This window comes from Aegilops tauschii, chromosome 7, assembly GCF_002575655.3.
Source record: "Aegilops tauschii subsp. strangulata cultivar AL8/78 chromosome 7, Aet v6.0, whole genome shotgun sequence".
Taxonomy (NCBI): Eukaryota; Viridiplantae; Streptophyta; class Magnoliopsida; order Poales; family Poaceae; genus Aegilops; species Aegilops tauschii.
Window position 1 is genome coordinate 144,330,790 of NC_053041.3, and position 19,275 is coordinate 144,350,064.

Consider the following 19,275-nt stretch of genomic DNA (forward strand, 5'->3'; position numbering starts at 1 on the left):
GATTGGTAGGTGTAGGATTTTGAGTTGACCATCACATGGAAATTTTTCCTTAGTATTTCCTCGACCCCCTTTAACAGTACGGTGTTTCCTATGACTCAAGAAAGAGAAAATGAAACTACGAAAACAAAAGTCTTCACGCTTCATGTTCCTCAAATGAATACCAAGTCTTCAAGGTCACACCAATTTCTTCACTTTCAAAGTCTTCAGAAAGTCTTCAGAAATCCAAAGTCTTCAGTCGAAGAACTTTATTTTTAGGGGTTGACTTTCTCTGTAAATATCAAACTCCTCATAGACTTATAGACTCCTCATAGACTTATAGACCTGTGTACACTCATAAACACATTAGTCCCTTAACCTATAAGTCTTCAATACACAAAATCACTAAGGGGCACTAGATGCACTTACAAAAGCCCCAACATCTTCGAAATGCTGCTGCAAATCGGGCTCCATACAAGCCAGCATGAGGCAGCTGATCTCGTTTGATTCATCAACGAGTTTCTGGTAGGCATTCTTGGTTGTGGTATTAGCATTATCGGCAGGTTCCTCTGGAAGTGGATCCTCTAGAACATGTTCCTTTTTATCATGCTTGAGAACAATTCTCAGATTTCTATACCAGGTGGTAAAGTTTGTTCCATTCAGTTTATCCTTTTCCAGAATTGATTTCAATGCAAATTTGGGTTGAGCAGGTGGTGCCATTGATCTACAACAGAAAATATGCAATCACTAAGCAATGTGTTTATGTAGAGTAATTCAAGCCTAAACAGAAATACTCCCACTGAAGTCAACATCCCTCCGCAAACTCTTAGTGATTCAAGATCCGACTAGCACATGCGACTAGTGAGCTTTAGCATCACTGCTAGACAACATGCCTATCCGATAAGCAACTCCTTGCTAATCGTATCTCTATACGACTCCTGTCGGTCGGGTAGGCATCTCATACCCCGGCTCCCGACCTCTTTTGCCACAAGGCCCAAAACTGTTTTGATAGCCTTGTCAAGTTAACCTAATGTAGTGCATGTCCGTGTCCGACACGAACCCTTCAGTTCAAGGACACCTAGCAGCACCCCAATTTTATGAGCCTACTACTAGACGTACTTGACGTGCGAAGGTGCAACATCGGGAATGGCAATTTACTTGATATTCATGAGGGATCTTTCTACCATTCAAACATGCATAGAAAGTAAGAAGCATAACAATCACAAATAAACATATATTGTGAAATAGTATGGCTCCTTCATGGCAGTTCTTCCAGGTCGGCCCCGACTCCGATGACCATCTAGGAACTCCATCTTGCTTGTCACGCCGGGACGCTAAGCCACCAACCTGATTTCTATAATCCAACTACTACAACTAGTAATGAATTTTACATAGAGTCACAAGTCGACACGCAGGTCGTTATACAATATAATGACAGCACTTTGGCTCCTGCCGGCTGACTAACATGGCACGCAGGCCATGTATAAATTTACACACATGCATCACATACACATGAGCCATACTATTCACATCAAACCCTGCAAAATAAAGTTATGCATAGAATCGCATTCTACCGGTTTGAGTGATCGTGTACGAAATACAAGGCGCTACGCACACGGCGGTCCCGCTAGTCGGTTAGCGGACGGCGTTCGAAGGGGCAGCGCCCGACGTTTTCGGAAATCACAGATCACATCTGAACTCCGATCACGCCGAATTTTCCGATCTGGCCGATCTCATCGATCATCGCGAGTCCGATTCGGATTTATGTTTCACTGTTAACCCCGATGGCGGATACCGACCGGTAGGGGTAGGTTGTGTCACGACCTCATCGATTCTGATTGACAGAAAACATAGCAACATTGTCGGTGTGGAACGACACCAATGGGATCACAAGAATCCCTACTACGGTTACCAGGGCACAGGGTTGCGAGAAGAGCAGGATTAGTAATCAGCATAAGGATCGTTTACCCAGGTTCGGGCCGCGAGGATGCGTAAAACCCTAGTCCTGCTTTGGTGGATGTATTGAGTGTTCTTGAGCTCTTGAACTAGCTATGGTGAGTGTGTGGTTCCAAAGAGCCGAATCCTTCTCCAATATTCCATGGGCCTCCTTTTATAGTCGAAAGGGGCTGCCACAGTGGCACACAGGAGGTGGAAAGGTATACAGTACCACGAGCTTATCGCTCGTATCACAGGACAAGATGCATTTAATGCGTAGCTGAGGTGTCCTCTTGCTTTATTGGGGACGGGAGCGAGGCCCGTCCCGTTCGCCGTCCCTCCTCCTTACTTCGACACGTGCCCTGGCCAGTGATGCATGCGGTGCCATGTAGGCAGGCAGGCAGCTGAGGTGGCGCGGTGGTAGGGTCTTCACGGAGATTTGCATGCCGCCACACAGGCGTGTGCTGAGTTGGCTTGGAAGCTGCATGTTGCCACGCAGGTGCCCGCTCAGCTGGTTGGGCTGGCAGCTGCATGCGAACGACGGTGGAGACTTGGTAGGTGCGGGCTTGGCAGTGGCCCTGCTGGCGCCCTTGGTGAGGGCCTTGCCGGGTGGCCCGGCAAGGGTCTTGCCGTGGTGCACGGTCGTCCCCGGCAAGGATCTTGCCACAGGTCTTGTGGCTTTCCTCGACAAGGATCTTGCCGAGGATCGTCGTCTTCTAATCCTCATCTGATCTTGAGTGTTCCTTGTCTTCGCAAAAATATGCATGCCACCATGGAGGCGCCTCCCGAGCCCTGGCCCGACGTGGTTAATGGTGTTGGAAACTGTGGGCTCAAGGGTGGTGCGCTCCGCTGGTGTGGGCGAGCCGCCGCGGCAAGGGTCTTGCCGAGGCCGCTGAGGCTGTCCAGGAAAGGGTCTTGCCGGGGGAACCTGCTTTGTCCCTCTGCTCTTTGTGGTCTTGGCCTTGGCGTTGCTCTGGCTGCCTCGGGCTTCGGTTTTACCTCGGTTCACCTCCCCTGCTCTGCTCGGTGTGGCCGTGGGCGCGGCTCCGACTGTCCGTGCACAGGTAAAGGGGTACAAAGGTGCGCCCCTTCTTTTGTACACCGACACACATCGATCCCCATGTGCAGTTGATCTCATCAACCGTGCACACAGCCGATCTCATCAACGACAACAGATCTCATCTGCCGCCTCTACATAACTAATATGCATACGATCTGAATCCCAATCCTACAGCAGAGTCTATCCTCCTACGTGTTGGGTTCTATCGAAGGGTGCGTCGACTGCAAATTAAAATTTTCCTATGCGCAGAACAAGCAAGAACATGCTACAGGAGATGGATCACAGATCGTTACCACTAGACGCGCAGTGCCGTGCAGCGAAAGAAGAGTTGGGGCAGCGCGTTCGTGTGGATCGTCTCCTCCTCGTCCGATCTCCCTCAAACAGCTGGTCGCCGGATCCCACGTACAAGTTCGCCGGAGCAGCGCAGGTGCACCGCCTCTAACGGTATCCGCGCGTGCAGGAGGAACATCGTGCGGCGGACTGCTAGGTCCGATCACACAACCGGCGGCGAGTGGAGGTGTCTATTCGCAACACATGCAAACCCTAGTGATAACGCTGAAGTGAACCGCATGAGTGTGCCGCACCCACCTTTATATAGGCGTCCGTCGCGGGCTCATCACTTGGGCCTCGCACGGACCCTCAAGCCCATAAGTCTACTCGGCCACAATCCGAATATAGCTCGGATCACATCCGATCAGTGTCCTCGGATCCGACCTCGTAGGTTCCTTCCCTTAAGCGCGCGACCCCTTAGGTTCAAGCAGGCTTGGTCGCAGTTCGGATCACCTCCGGACTACATGGATGGCAACGGCCTCTAGCAAGTCGTGCCGACCACCAAGCAGACGATGAAGCTGGTTAGGCGAACCTGTACATCACACATCCATTCCTTTTGCCACACGATATATGTTGTCGGGCTCAAGGCGAGTCTGTCATCCTTGTGCTAGCCCGACCTCTTTCTCGTTCCAGTGATGCCGACCACAAACCGGATTATCTCATAATCCTTGTCACATGGCCATACTTATCCTGGTCGGATCACATGAGGGGCCCAGAGTATATCTCTCCTGATCGAAGGGGCAAATCCCATCTTGCTCGACCACGTCTCGCAGCATGGGTCTGGACAAACCCGAAGCCTATCTTTGTAACTACCCAGTTACGGAGTCGCGACGAAGAGCTGCTAGGCTAACTACTAGACCAGATTCCCACAATTGCGCCCCCTACCTGGCACGCCAAAGATGTCGGTGTGGAACGACACCTATGGGATCACAAGAATCCCTACTACGGTTGTCGGGGCGCAGGGTTGCGAGAAGAGCAGGATTAGTAATCAGCACAAGGATCGTTTACCCAGGTTCGGGCCGCGAGGATGTGTAAAACCCTAGTCCTGCTTTGGTGGATGTATTGAGTGTTCTTGAGCTCTTGAACTAGCTATGGTGAGTGCGTGGTTCCAAAGAGCCGAATCCTTCTCCAGTATGCCATGGGCCTCCTTTTATAGTCGAAAGGGGCTGCCACAGTGGCACACATGAGGTGGAAAGGTATACAGTACCACGAGCCTATCGCTCATATCACAGGACAAGATGCATTTAATGCATAGCTGAGGTGTCCTCTTGCTTTATTGGGGACGGGAGCGAGGCCTGTCCCGTCCGCCGCCGCTCCTCCTTACTTCGACACGCGCCCTGGCCAGAGATGCATGCGGTGCCATGTCGGCAGGCAGGCAGCTGAGGTGGCGCGGTGGTAGGGTCTTCACGGAGATTTGCATGCCGCCACAGAGGCGTGTGCTGAGTTGGCTTGGAAGCTACATGTTGCCACGCAGGTGCCCGCTCAGCTGGTTGGGATGGCAGCTGCATGCGAACGGCGGTGGAGACTTGGTAGGTGCGGGCTTGGCAGTGGCCCTGCTGGCGCCCTTGGTGAGGGCCTTGCCGGGTGGCATGGCAAGGGCCTTGCCGGGTGGCCCGGCAAGGGTCTTGCCGTGGCGCACGGTCGTCCCCGGCAAGGATCTTGCCACGGGTCTTGTGGCTTTCCTCGGCAAGGATCTTGCCGAGGATCGTCGTCTTCTAATCCTCATCTGATCTTGAGTGTTCCTTGTCTTCACAAAGATCTGCATGCCACCATGGAGGCGCCTCCCGAGCCCTGGCCCGACGTGGTTGATGGTGTTGGAAACTGTGGGCTCAAGGGTGGTGCCTCTGCTGGTGTGGGCGAGCCCCCCGGCAAGGGTCTTGCCGGCGCCACTGAGGCTGTCCCGGCAAGGGTGTTGCCGGGGGAACCTGCTTCGTCCCTCTGCTCTTTGTGGTCTTAGCCTTAGCGTTGCTCTGGCTGCCTCGGGCTTCGGTTTTACCTCGGTTCACCTCCCCTGCTCTGCTCGGTGTGACCGTGGGCGCGACTCCGACTGTCCGTGCACAGGTAAAGGGGTATAAAAGTGCGCCCCTTCTTTTGTACACCGACAGGAGCCCCCGGGCCTGGGCCACACATAAGCGCGACACGTTGTTGGGCCAGGCCCAAAACGGTGCGCGGGCAGGCGGGGCGGTTTTTACCGCGGTAAAACTTTTCGTGCGCCGCGCTTCCCACGACCTGTGTTGAACGGGCGACGTGGAGGGGTGCGCATGACGTGGGCGGCATGCGTGGGGCGGTTTCCGCATGCATGCGTCACATCGCGGTAAAGAGGCGACTCACGCCTTTCCCATAAAAGGAGGGAGGCGTGGAGGCGCGGCTTATTTACTGCACGGGGCCGGGTTGCGGTCTTCAAGGCGTCCACACCCCACGGTCACGGGGTGGGGAGAGGTCGCTTCACCCGTCCCCTCGATTCTGCACGTTCACCACGCGTCCTCCATGCGCTTGGGGTGGCAAGCGGTGGAGGCGGGAAACCGGGCCGTCGCTGGTTGGGGCAGCGGGTCGGTCTCGATCCCCTGCCTCTCTGGTGGTTGGATTGACCGAGCGGGGCGGCCGAGCCCCGACCCCGCCTCTTTATAAGGAGGGGGAAAGGGGGATGGCATCCCGTACCCTTCTGTCATCTATCTCCTCCTACTTCTGCTTCTTCCTTTCACTCGCCATGGAGAAAGGGAATCCCAGTCCCTCGACGGTGGCGGCGAGGGTCGCCGCTCAACAGCGCGTCCCTCCTCCTCCTGAGCCCGCGGTGGTGGAGCCGGCCGCGAGGGGAAGGGGGAGGGGGCGAGGCCGGGGCAGAGGTCGTGGTGCTCGGGGAAGAGGAGGACGGGGCGGCACGCCGGCTTCGCCCCCGCCAATGATGGCTTTTCCGATGGAAGGCCATGTTGGAGACCAGCCCCGCAAGTTCTTCATTAGGCTGCGCCGGCCTCCGCGTCGCCGTCTTCGTCTTCCCGCCCCGTTTGCTCGGGAGATGGAGCGTGATCCGCCCCAATCCCTCATATTGCACATGAGGGGTTGTGGGAATGGGGGCACGCGGGTCGACGTCGACTTCCCAGCTCCTCGGGTCATGTACCTCCATCGTGGATGGAAGACGTTCACTCGCATCCATAGCTTGACGGCGGGGCTCGTCCTCTACTTCAAGTTAATAGAGGACGGCTTGCTCTCCGTCAAGGTCTTCGAAGACTTCGGGACTCGCCTGAAGTGCTGCGTGGAGAGCTCCTCCGACGGAGATTTCGACGATGGAAGCTCTTCCTCGAGCGAAAGTGATGAGGAGGACGGCGGGGCAGATGACAGGGACGAGTCCGACTAGGCGTCGGATGCCCCGCGCCTGGGCGGGTGCGGCAGCGGCAGCATCTGCACCTGGCCGCTCCTCCGGCAGAGTTTTGCCGGGGGAGGGGCCAGCTCCTTGAACTTCTCGGGGCCGTCTCGGGTGGCTGGCATCGGGAGGCTACGGAAGAGGAAGAGGGCGGGCGGCAAGGCCGTCAACTCGGAGTACGCGGGCACCGACGCCTTCGTCGCGTATTGCCGGTCCTGCCGCCCCGTCTTCCAGCTCCTTTCCCAGCACCGTCATCACCGGCCCATCCGTGGGCGGCCACCGAGGTGTTCTCTTGGTGCTTTCTGCTGCTCGTAGCTCGCCTAGGCGCCCCTTTTGCCCTTTCGCCTCCTTGACCTGCCTCCTGAGGAGAGGGACAAGAAAGGGATTACGGGCATCTCATCTCTTTTTTAATCTGTAAGCCTTCGGGCCTTGTTAATTTTATAGCTTGTAATCCCCCTTGTTCATGTTTTTCATTTCGTATGAACTGTACCTGTACGGGATGTTTTTAATGAAAAAGGGGTGTTTGCCGGGGGTTTTCGTTCATGGATGGAACCCACGACAAGGAGCGAATCCTTGTTACTATTTAAGATAAACATTTTCCGCCCGGCAACAGGCCTTGCCGTCCCCCCACTTCGCTCGACCATTCTCGCGCCCTTGGCGGAGGCAGGGATGAAGCGGGCTTAGGCTCCTCGTTCTATTTCCTTGTCGTCGTGACTACAACCAAATCCGGGCCCAGGAGATAATCCTTGGGTATAGAAAAGGGGAGCACGGTGGCCTAGAAATAAAACAAGGTTTCACATATCCCAGTTTCATAACAAAATGCACGACAGAGGATAAAAGACTTATCTGGATCTGCAGCCCCCGGCAACCTCATCTCGCCGCGGTTGGATCCTTGTATTTGCAGCCCCCGGCAACTTCGGTTTGCCGGGGTTGGGACGCCGGGCCGTGCCCTTTCTTCCAAGTAGCTCAGCAGAAGTGCTTATGTGCCCTGCGAACCAAAAGAGGACAGGAAAGAACAGAGAAACGTGCACTCGACCTCTAGGCTAGGGGTTAGTCGCCGCTAAGCACTATCAACCCTAACCAAGGAAGAGACTCGACCTAGCATGCATGCTATAACTTAGGGCGCCAGCGCTTCATTTATTTATGCTCAGGGTCTGCGCCTGGCTTTGTACAAAGGGTTACATGCCTTGCCGACAAAGCTTTTACAAAAGGTGGCTTGCCGGGAGTGTCAGGACCCCGATCCCAAGTCACATCGATCTAGCCTGTAACACCTCATATCACTTTGCGGCCTCACGCACGGTATTCCCACAGGTGTCGCCTTACCATGGCCCGGGACCGTTTGCGCCTTTTGGCTCACGTATATGATAGTGTCGCTAGCATCCATATGTCAGAGAACCCGGGCCGACATGACTAGTCGTGAACCCAAAGTGGCACTAACTTACGGGGACAGGCATACATGAATCAACATCGAGCATGTCGGTCAGCAGCGTGTGAATCCGGGCTGTAGCACTGGGCTAACAGGACTCCGGGAACCCGGGCTATAGCAGGCTAGGTAGGACTCCGGATGTCACCGCATGACATTTCCCCGAAGGGACAGACACAGGAACGAAGTGAATCACATGCTTGCCAGTCAAGTGTTCCGGAGCAGTAGTGCTGGGCTAGCAGGACTCCGGTGAACCAGGCTGTAGCGGACTACTATTGCTCACGGAAGCACAAGACTACATTTCCCCATAAGAGAGGCTGCCAATGATAAACAACTAGGTTGTCGGATCCCACACATACCAAGCATTTCAATCATACACACAATATGCTCGATATGCGCAAATACAACATGGCATCACAACATGACTCTAAAACTCAAGTATTTATTCATTAGGCTCCGAGGAGTGAGATATTACAAACATGGGTCTCATGACCCCACATTCAGAGCATACAAGTCACAGCACATGCAGAAGCTTAACATGTCTGAGTACAGACATCTACAAATGAAAAAGGCTGAGAAGCCTGACTATCTACCAGATCCTGCCGAGGGCACAAGATCGTAGCTGAGGTATCAAGCTAAACATCGAAGTCCACACGGAACTACTAGCGAGACTGACGTCTCTCTGCAAAACATAAAATAGGCAAGCGTGAGTCCAAATGTACCCAGCAAGACTTACATCAGAACTAGCTACATATGCATCAGTATCAACAAAGGGGGTGGTGGAGTTTGACTGCAGCAAGCCAGCTTTGACTCAGTGGCTATCCTAAACTATGACTGCAAGTAACTCTTTTGAGGTGGCGCACACGAGTCCACATATTCACCATTCAATACACCACTATGAATCCGCTCCCGTCTACCTACGAGAACGCCATCCATAGCACTCACGCTTATCTTGCGCATTTTAGAGTATCCACTTCACTTGTCTATGAATTGTTATAGGCAACCCAGAAGTCCTTCACCGTGGACACGGCTATTCGAATAGATGATGTTAACCCTGCAGGGGTGTACTTCTTCACACACGCTCTCGCCACTTACCACCATGTACACGTCGTGTATCTCGGCAACCTTCAAGCGGAAGACTGGCGAGGGAGCCGGCCACGGCCTACCTAAACACTCAAGTCTCTAGTCCAGGTTTATCGCCTATTCAGGTTCCATCCGCAGGGAGTGCGGCCGACCCGAACGATGTGTGCAGGGTTCCCGAGACACCAAACGGGCGCCCGGTACACCGTGCCACGTGCCTACCGCATCACAGCCCACCCCTCGGGTCAGCGCTGCGCACGGCCTCCAGCATACTACAAACACCAGAAACTACTTGCAGCTCCTGGACAGAGGACGAGGGTGGTTAAGAAGCCGAGAGGGTCCATTGGTTTCGGGCCCAATGCATGGTAGTAGCTGTTCATGGATCACAAACACAGAATTCAGTTCCTAAGGACGGCTTCAATGAAACAACCCACCATGTACTCCTACATGGCCTCTCATCGATACCTTTACCAAATTGTGTTCACACACTTAGCTCTCAACAGTAGGACATGTTCACACACTTCCAATTAATTCCCGATGAATCAGACCTGACTCAACTCTAAGCAGTAGCAGGCATGACAAACAAGCATGAATGAGTAGGCACATCAGGTCTCAAACAACTCCTACTCATGCTAGTGGGTTTCATCTATTTACTGTGGCAATGACAGGTCATGCAGAGGAAAAGGGGTTCAGCTACCGCAGCATGTAACAGTTGAATCGATGTTGTCCTAATGTAGTAAAAGAGAGCAGGAGCGAGAGAGTGGGATTGTATCGCAATGAACAAGGGGGTTTTGCTTGCCTGCCACTTCTGAAGATAGTATAGTTCTTCATCGGTGTCATTGATCACAGCGTCGGAACAGCGTCTATCGAGAGGGGACAATTACCGGCAAACAAGGAAGAGCACAATCAATGCAATGCACAATATGATGCATGATCATGACATGGCAATATGTTGTGATTTGAGCTAATGCAGCTAGTAGCAGAAAGGTTTGGGTTGATTGGAACTTAGAGTTCAAATTCAAATTCAAACTATGAATTCAAATAGTGCATTATCATGTTTTGGACTAAACAGTGAGGTTAAGTTCTTCAAACATGCATGAAAATGCCATATTCAGATTCTTTGGATTTTTCTGATCATTTTTCATATATAATTTATTTAATTTGGAGTTATAGATTAATTTCTATGATTTTTAGAAGTTTCCGACATTTTCTGAATTAATAAATCATTTCTGATTTATTTTAAAATCCCAGAAAATGTTTCCTGCGTCAGCATTAAGTCATGCTGACATCAGCAGGTCAACAGGCGCCGTCCAGGTCAAACCTGACCAGTGGGGCCCACTGGTCAGTGACTCAGTCAACTAACTGAGTTAGTTAGTGCTAAACTAACCCTAACCAGGCTGTTAGCAGGGCGGGGCCCACATGTCAGTGACTTGTTTAGTTAACTAAATTAGTTAGCTCTAATTAATCTAGAGTTAACTAATCAGGGGCTTGGGCCCACATGTCATAGGCTCAGGGGGGAAGTCAAACCCTAGTCAAACAGGGTCAAACCCGCCGGACCTGGTCCACGGCTCGTCGCCGGCGACGACAGAGACAGCGGAGGGCTTCAGAAAACACCCACAGAGCTCGGTTTTGGACGCAGTTAGTTGCGTTCGATCGCACTGAGTGGCGCGCGTCGAGCGGTGGCAGTGGGAGGTGCTGGGGTGGTCGGGAACGACGACGGGGAGCACGTCCGCGATGGCCGGAGTTTGGGCGACCACGGGTTGGATGCTGCAGCGAGCAAGCGGGCTGGTTTTTGCGCTAGGCATGCTCTACGGGGCACTACGAGCGTGTTGGGCTCGCGGGGGTGACCAAATGATCACCGGAGCTACGCCGACGGCGAGCTCAGGCGGCGGCGTGTTACAGTCAGCAAGGGGGTGGTGGCTACGGCGTGCAAATGAGTCGGAGGAGAGGGGGGTTTGATTGAGGAGCTCACAGCGGAGTCGATGGTGGTCTTAGCGAGCTCGGGGAGGGGCTGACGACGACGGGAGGTCGCCGGCGATCTCGGGGCAGAGGCGGCGAAGATGGCGGTGCAGAGGGTGATGCAGGGCGTTCGGCGTCGCGCGGGTTGACGGAGAGGCGCGGGGGATGGAGATGGAGCTCGTGGACAGCACGGGGAGACGAGCGGAGCATGGTGGCAGCGGCTACGGCCAACGGCGGCGAGGAGCTCGCTCAGGCGTGTGCGGTGGAGAGAGCAGAGGAGGGGAGGAGCACGGGGAGAGAATGGGGACAAGGGAGGGCGAGAGAGAGTCGGGGGGCAGCGTGGCGTCGTCCAAGGAGGCCAGACAGGCAGGGAGGAGGTGGAGACCTCGGTTGCGCGGGCGTCGACACGCCTCTGCCTACTGGCAGAGGTTGAAGACGACCGCTTCGGCCAGTGGGCTGGGCCAGTTGGCTGGGCTGCCAGCTGGGCCGGCCAGGTGGGCTGCGCAGGTAAGGCCGGGTGAGTTCTCTCTCTCTCTCTTTTTATTTGTTTATGTTTTCTATTATTCTGTAATTTTAGGGCTTTAATAAAAAATACCAAAACAATCTCAAAATTCATGAAACTGCTCAAGGCTACTGTTTGGAATAATTCCAACAGTAAACATTTTAGTTCGTGAATATTTGGACATTTAAAATATTATATAGCATTTAAATGCCCAGATGCAAATAGCATATGATTTAATTCAGTGACCTTAAGATGACCTAGAAAATTGTGAACCAATTTTGTCCGAGGTTCTAACCCAAGACAAAAATGATGGACATTTTAGAAGGGCATTTCAGGTTCATTGAAAATGATTTTAGTAAACCCTAGTTGGTTTCAGAGGGGGTGCTGGGGGTTCTGTCATCCCCATTTCAACTTTCTGTGACAAGTAAACATGATGCACACATGAAGGGCTAGCCTAGTGCATACCAGAACTAGGGATGTGACAAGGAGGCCCGGCAAGCCGCGCCTTATGGGTAAAACTTGCGAAGATGCTCGATGTTCCAGGAGTTGCTCACTGGGACAGCATCTTCGGTCTCCAGGTGGACTGCACTGGGCCTGGTGACTCGTATTACCCGATAAGGGCCTTCCCACTTCGGCATCAACTTGTTGAATTCTTGGCCGACTGAATGCGCCGAAGAACAAGGTTGCCTTCCTCAAAGCTTCGGGCATGAACCTTGCGGCTATGGTAGCGGCGCAAGGCTTGCTAGTAGCATGCTGCTCTCACAGCCGCCCGAAGACGATCTTCCTCAAGGAGCATTGCATCATCTTGCCGCAACTGCTCTTGCTCAAGCTCATCATAAGCGAGCACTCGAGGTGACCCGTATATGAGTTCCGTAGGGAGAACTGCCTCCGCCCCATATACTAGGGCAAAGGGTGTCTGACCGGTGTCTCGATTTGGCGTCGTCCTGATCGACCAAAGAACCGCCGGCAACTCATCAATCCAGCGCCTTCCACTCTTGTGCAGCTTGTCAAAGGTCTTCGTTCTCAGGCCTCGCAACACTTCAGCATTTGCCCTCTCCGCTTGGCCGTTGCTCCGTGGGTGTGCCACGGAAGCAAAACAGACCTTGCTACCGAGGTCTTGAATGTACTGCATGAAGGCGTGGCTCATGAACTGCGTGCCGTTGTCGGTGATAATCCTGCTTGGCACACCAAAACGGCAGACCAGTCCCTTGAAGAACTTTACGGCTGACTGAGCAGTCACCTTTCTCACTGCTTCCACTTCCGGCCACTTTGTGAACTTGTCGATTGCAACGTACAAGTACTCAAAGCCCCCGACAGCGCGGGGGAAAGGGCCCAGTATATCGAGCCCCCAGACCGAGAATGGCTAGGAGAGAGGGATTGTTTGAAGGGCTTGAGCTGGTTGATGAAGCTTCTTTGAATGGAACTGACACGCTTCACACTTGGTTACTAGTGTCGTCGCATCCTGGAGGGTGGTGGGCCAGAAGAAACCTTGCCGGAACGCCTTGCCGGCGAGGGCCCTCGACCCTATGTGGGAGCCACATATGCCTCCATGTATCTCCGCCAACAGCTCCAGTCCTTCCTCTCGGGGGATGCACTTCAATTTCACACCGTTCGGCCTCCTCCTGTATAGGACGTCATCAACGAACTAGTACAGGGCAGACCGATGGGCTACTCTTTCCGCTTCTTCCCGCTCCTCAGGAAGCTCCCCTGTTTGGAGGAATCAGACGGTATGCTACGCCCACGCTGGAGCCCGGGGCTCGACGGCAAGGACCAAAGGCATTTCCTCTATCATGGGAGCGGTTGTCTCTACGGCCAGGGCTTGACGCCCTGCCGGAGCCAGCTGCTCCTTGGCAGGCTCAGGGTCCACGGCAACATCCTTGCCGGCAGCCCCAGGGGGCTCGTCGGGAAAGTACTTGCCGGGGCCTAATTTCCTCCGCTTGTTCTGCTCTGTTGATGGTTCGACGGATGGCTAAGTTAACCGGAGGAAAACGGTACCTGGTTCCACAGGTAGCTTGAATGCAGCACGCTTTGACAGGTAATCAGCTTTGTCGTTCTCCGCTCGGGGGAGGTGCTCCGCTTGGATGCCGTCAAAGCGCTCCTCCAGCTTCCTCACCTCATCTACGTAGGCCTCCATCAATGGGCTCTGGTAATCCTTGTTGACCTGCCTAACAACAAGCTGCGAGTCACCCCTGACGATGAGCTTCTTAACCCCGAGGTCTGCCGCGATCCTGAGACCGGCGAGCAACCCCTCGTACTCAGCAGTGTTGTTGGTGGACATCTTCCTGGGAAAGTGCATCTGGATCACGTACTTGAGGTGCTCTCCGGTGGGTGCGACGAGCAGCACACCGGCACCGGCGCCTTGCAGTGAGAAACCCCATCAAAGTACATGATCCAGTCGCGGTCTACTTTCTTACCGGGGAGAGCGGTCTCCTGGATTTCTACGTCAGGCGTTGAGGTCCATTCTGCAATGAACTCTGCCAAGACTCTGCTCTGGATTGTCGAGGTACTTTCAAACTTCAACCGAAAACTTGACAACTCTAAGGCCCATTCCACAATCCTTCCGGTTGCATCTGGGTTATGCAGTATCCGTTGTAATGGGAGGCGGGTGACGACAGTGATCTCGTGGGCTTGGAAGTAATGACGCAGCTTCCTCGAGGCCATAAGGAGGCCGAAGAGCAATTTCTGCACACCGGAGTACCTCGACCTAGCCCCCTGCAAGAGGGAGCTGACAAATTAAACCGGGTGCTGCATCATCTTCTTCTTCTGCACCACCTCACCTAACTGTGCAGGCACTGCCTTGGTGGCATCAGACTCTGCCGGGGGCCTTGCCTTGCCGGCATCAGACCCTGCCGGGGGAATCTTTGGCTTGCCATCCGCAGGTTCTGCCGTCGCCACTACCTCCCCGTCGACCTCCCTTTGTGCTACCAGTGTGGCGCTGACCACTTGATTCGTCACCGCTAGATACAGCAGCAACGGCTCTTGTGGTTTAGGCGCAACTAGTATTGGCGTGGAGGAAAGGTATTTCTTCAGATCCTGCGACGCCGCCTCGGCTTCTAGGGTCCACTCCATTGGGCCTGCCTTCTTCAAGACTTTGAAAAAGGGAAGGGCACGCTCGGCGGACTTGGAGATGAATCGGCTCATGGCGGCGACGCAGCCGGTGAGTCGTCGCACATCTTTGATCCGCTTGGGCGCCTCAATCTGCTCAATGGCTTTGATTTTGTCTGGGTTTGCCTCGATCCCGCGCTGCGACACAAAGAATCTGAGAAGCTTGCCGGACGGAACGCCAAAGACACACTTCTCAGGGTTCAGCTTAAGGTTGATCTTGCGCAGATTGGCGAATGTCTCTTCCAGATCTTGCACGAGAGTTGCCTCGTCCTTGGTTTTGACCACTATGTCATCCATGTATGCTTCCATATTTCTATGGAGCTGGGGTTCAAAACCAATTTGGACTGCTCTTGCAAACATCGAGCCAGCACTATTCAACCCGAAAGGCATCCGTAAAAAGCAATACGTACCACATGGGATGATGAATGTTGTCTTCTGCTCATCTTCCCTTGTCATGAAGATTTGGTGGTAGCCTGAGTAGGCGTCGAGGAATGACAACAGATCACACCCGGCCGTGGAGTCAACAATCTGGTCGATGCGCGGCAACGGGAAGGGGTCCTTAGGACAAGCCTTATTGATATCTGTGTAGTCAATACACAGCCTCCACTTCCCATTTGCCTTGCGCACTACTACCGGATTGGCCAACCACGTCGGGTGGAGCACTCCTCTCACCAGCCCTGCCGCTTCCAACTTCCTGATCTCCTCTGTGATGAACTCTTGCCTCTCCAGAGCCTGCTTTCTGACCTTCTGCTTGACGGGCCGCGCATGAGGGCAGACAGCTAGGTGGTGCTCAATCACCTCCCTGGGAACACCGGGGATGTCGGATGCTTGCCACGCAAACACGTCGACATTTGCCCGCAGGAAGGTGACGAGCGCGCCTTCCTATTTGCTGTCGAGGGTGGAGCCTATGGTGAAGGCCCCTCCCATGCCATCCTCCCTGACGGACACCTTCTTGGTCTGCGTGGCTCGGCTCTGGATTTCTTGCTCTTGTCGGTAGAGCTCTCGGGCACGTCCTCGACGGTAGCGCAACACTCCGAGGAGGTGCGCTTGCCGGAGTGGGCGTGAGAGGTCTTGTCGGGCTTCTTCTTCCCTCCCGGGCCTTCAGCGGCTGGAGCCAGTGCCTTGACGGCAGCTGCTGGAACTGCTTCCCGGTAGAGTTGGTTGGCGCAAATCAGCGCGTCCTTCTTGTCAGAGGGGACGGAGATGATGGTCAACGGCCCGGGCATCTTTAGCATGTTGTAGGCATAGTGTGATGCCGCCATGAACTTGGCTAGTGCCGGGCGGCCGAGGATCCCGTTGTAGGGCAAGGGGATCTCAGCCATGTCGAAGATGATCCTCTCCATCCTGTAGTTCAACTCTCCTCCAAACGTCACGGGCAGTGTGACCTTCCCCTTCGGCTGGCTCCTTCCCGGATTGACCCCTTGAAACGTGCCCGTTTCTTCGAGGTCTCCATCAGGAATTTGCAGCCTTTTGATCACGATGGGCGAGATCAAGTTCAGGCCGGCCCCGCCGTCGATCAACATCTTGTTCACCTTGAGGTTGCGTATCGTTGGTGAGACCAACAATGGCAAACACCCGACCACGATTGTGCGGTCAGGGTGGTCCTCGGCGTCAAAGATGAGGGGCATGCTGGACCACTTTAGCGGCTTCTGAGCGTCGAACGACGGCTCCGCTGCTGTAATCTCACGCGCCCACTGCTTGAGCTGGCGGTGAAAAGTATGCAGCAAGGCACCACCATCGACGCACATGGCCTCCGTAGCCTTCTGGAACTCTTGCTCATCGGACTCGTCGTCCTCGTCATGATCATTGTCTTCCTGTTTCTTGTCACGGCCCCGGGCGGGCCTCTCTTGCTGGTTGTCCCTGCCGCGGCGGCCTCCTTGGCCTCCACGCTTCTTGCCGGATCCCTCGGCACCATCCTGGTCCTTCTCCTTGTCCCGCCTCTCATACTCAGCTTTTTGCTTCTCAGCAAGCAGCTCGACTTGTCGGCAGTTCTGGAGGTCGTGGCCCTTGGTGCGGTGGATCTTGCAGTATTGCTTGCCGGAGCTTCCTGGCTTGACGGTAGCCGCCAAGGCCCGGCAGGTGGTGCACCCGGCAATCTCCTTGCCGGGGCGGTCTGCCTTGACCTTCTTGGCAGCGTCGGTGTCGTCAGATCCTTCAACGGCAAGCACGGCCTTGCCCTTGCGTTTCCTGTTGCGACGCCGGCCCTTCTTCGTCAGGGCGGCGGCGTCTTCATCGGAGGAGTCGGTTTCCGGGCCGGCGTCTTCGCCGGGGTACTTCCTTCCTTCTTCAGCCCGGGCGCACGTATCAGCCAGAACGTAGAGTTCGGCTACATCCCTAACCTTGGTCATCGCCAGCTCTTCGCGCATCTTGTCATTGCGCACGTTCTGATGGAACGCGCTGATCACAGTGGCGGGATGAACGTCAGGGATGTTGTACTGCACCCGGATGAACCTTTGGATGTACTTGCGCAGGGTCTCCCCTTCCTTCTGGGGGATGATATGTAAATCACTGGCCTAGCCATGAGCTTGGTGGCCTCCTGTGAAGGCGCCAACGAACTCATGGCACAAATCCGACCAAGAAGAAATGGAATCTGCCGGCAAGTGCATCAACCAAGACATAACATTGGGCTTCAGCGCCAGTGGGAAATAATTGGCAAGCACCTTGTCGTCGCGAGCTCCGGCAGCCTGCATCGCGATGGTGTAGATGCTGAGGAACTCGGATGGATGGGTCTTGCCAGTGTACTTCTCGCTGACGTCGGGCTTGAACGTGCGGTGGGACGGCCACTGGAACTGCCGCAGCTCGCGGGTAAAGGCCGGGTAGCCCACCTCGTAAGGTAGGCCGTCGGAGCCCCCCGGCTGGGTGGTCCATAGCGGGTCCTGCCTGCTTGTCCGACTGGTAGCGTGTATCACGCCGGCGCTCAATAGTGGTTCAAGCATCTTCGTGAGCTCGTTCTCGAAGAACTTGGCGCTGGTCGCGGTGGGTCTGCGGGTCGGATGGCGCTATAGAGATGTTATCACAAGCGTCATCACGACGGGCCGACGCCCACGGCGGCTGGCGAGGGGGAGGGGAGTGCACTATGACCGCAGCACCCCAGGTCTTCCCCGCGCTGGCATGTGGTGGCTCGGTGGAGCGCCGGCCCGAGGGTCCCGCCGGTCGCGGGTCGTCTTTGTTGGCGACGGCGACGAGGCTCCGGATGGTGGCCCTCCACTCGTCGAGCTTCTTCACGGCAAGAGGGAAGTCGAGGAGCAGCTGCGCGTGCGCCAAAGCTCCCGCTGACGTGGGTGGCGGCGATAGCTGCGTGGACCGTGGCGTGCTTCGACTTCTAACCACGTTAGAAGGAGCTCCATCACGACCCAGCGGCTGCGCGCCATTTTCGCCAGCACTTCGGCGGGCATGCTGAACTCCTTCATCCCGCGGATGACGCACAGAGCTCTTCCCACAGCGGTGCCCAGGGTCGCCAGCGTGGTGATGCTGCTCATCGCGCACACCATGGGAAGAGCGCGCAGTGGTCGCTGGCGTGGGTGTCTTGGAGGTCGCTGCGCCGCCCGGAGGTGGCACAATGACACCCCTGGAGGGCCCCGCGCTGCCTGCGGGGGGCCCAGCTCCGTCTTTGGATCTGGCGACATGCGGACGGTCGTCTGGCGCGCGAACGACGCCGCTCGCTAGGCTCTGACTACCAGGGCGATGCTGGTGCTCGCGGACCGCGGCCCGGGTCCTGTCCGCGACTGGCCCGCTGCTCGCCCGCACAGGCACGGACCGTTCGGCTCCCAACGAGTAGATCGCCGTGGCCGTCTTCTTTTTGGGAGCCATGGCGACGAAGAGCTGCTAGGCTAACTACTAGACCAAATTCTCACAATTGCGCCCCCTACCTGGCACGCCAAAGATGTCGGTGTGGAACGACACCGATGGGATCACAAGAATCCCTACTACGGTTGCCGGGGCGCAGGGTTGCGAGAAGAGCAGTATTAGTAATCAGCACAAGGATCGTTTACCCAGGTTCGGGCCGCGAGGATGCGTAAAACCCTAGTCCTGCTTTGGTGGATGTATTGAGTGTTCTTGAGCTCTTGAACTAGCTATGGTGAGTGCGTGGTTCCAAAGAGCCGAATCCTTCTCCAGTATGCCATGGGCCTCCTTTTATAGTCGAAAGGGGCTGCCACAGTGGCACACAGGAGGTGGAAAGGTATACAGTACCACGAGCTTATCGCTCGTATCACAGGACAAGACGCATTTAATGCGTAGCTGAGGTGTCCTCTTGCTTTATTGGGGATGGGAGCGAGGCCCGTCCCGTCCGCCGTCCCTCCTCCTTACTTCGACACGCGCCCTGGCCAGTGATGCATGCGGTGCCATGTAGGCAGGCAGCTGAGGTGGCGCGGTGGTAGGGTCTTCACGAAGATTTGCATGCCACCACACAGGCGTGTGCTGAGTTGGCTTGGAAGCTACATGTTGCCACGCAGGTGCCCGCTCAGCTGGTTGGGATGGCAGCTGCATGCGAACGGCGGTGGAGACTTGGTAGGTGCGGGCTTGGCAGTGGCCCTGCTGGCGCCCTT